At 52.7% G+C, this 1,113-nt stretch overlaps 1 non-coding gene across 1 annotated transcript; it reads right to left on the reverse strand.

The window, feature by feature from the left end:
- Positions 1–1,026: 1,026 nt before the first annotated feature.
- TRNAI-GAU (transfer RNA isoleucine (anticodon GAU)) lies at positions 1,027–1,098 on the reverse strand. The gene has a single exon. It is a non-coding gene; the product is annotated as a tRNA-Ile (tRNA).
- Positions 1,099–1,113: the final 15 nt, after the last annotated feature.

The raw sequence follows: 1,113 nt of genomic DNA on the forward strand, positions 1-1,113 counted from the left end.
ACCGAGCCCTCGCGGGAACGTTTTGTGGAGCCACGCTCTTCCGGCTGATCAATCAAAGTCAGTATCGGAGCAGCATCGGCCGATGCAAGCTCCTGTGCCGGGGTGTCGGTCGATTTCGGTACCGAAGACTCCATCGGTCCACGAGGGCAAAGCACCGATTCGGTGAGCGCCGCCGACAATCGAGCCGCTCGATTCTTCCTTGTCTGCTTTGAGAAGCGGAGACAATGCGGACAGGAGTCGACTCGGTGTGCTTCTCCCAGGCACAGCAGGCAAAGGGAATGACCGTCCGGAGGAGCGATCTTCCTTCCACAAGCACGGCAGCGCTTGAAAACCCCCCAGCGACTTTCCATAGAAAGAAGACGCGGACAAAAAACTGCTCAGAATGATCTGAGAGAAAAACGCGGGGGAAAGCGGGAGCGAAGCATCCCAAGGGGCCGTTCGCCACACAACAGTGTTTTTGCTTTTTTTTTTTTTTACTAACACTAACTATACTAAACTGTAAACTCTAACTAACAACTATAAACGGGCTAGACGAGAAAAAAGGCAAAGCCAAAAATTCTCACCGACCGGAGAAACGGAAAGGAAACCTCTCAGCGCAGTGGTCAGAAAGGAACTGGCGGGATCCTCCGCGCGGGCGCCGGTGGGCATGCGCATTGGGACGCCTGCGCATGCCCGTTGGTGCCGAGCGCGAAAAAATCCCGGGCTTTTTCAGATACCGATTCGGGGATTGGCGCAGGCGCACTATCCCATGAATGTGAAGCACAGAGACCACGAAGAAGATCTTTGCGCTGCAACTTGAGCATGCTGACGACACTCAGAACAACAAAAATGCTGTTCTTCCACAGTCCAGTTGAGAGCCCTGGGAAGTCTCTGCTGGCCTTCCCAGGATGACAAGCTGAAGAACATTTGAAGCTTCCTTCTACTGAATCAGACCCCTTGGTCCATCTTGACTACTCAGACTGGCAGCGGCTCTCCAGGGTCTCAAGTTGAGGTTTTTCACACCTATTTGCCTGGATACTTTTTAGTTGGAGATGCCAGGGATTGAACTTTGGACCTTCTGCTTATCAAGCAGATGCTCTACCACTGAGCCACATTCCCTCCCCAAAAAATTTA

The sequence above is a fragment of the Heteronotia binoei genome, chromosome 12 (assembly GCF_032191835.1).
Source record: "Heteronotia binoei isolate CCM8104 ecotype False Entrance Well chromosome 12, APGP_CSIRO_Hbin_v1, whole genome shotgun sequence".
Lineage (NCBI taxonomy): Eukaryota > Metazoa > Chordata > Lepidosauria > Squamata > Gekkonidae > Heteronotia > Heteronotia binoei.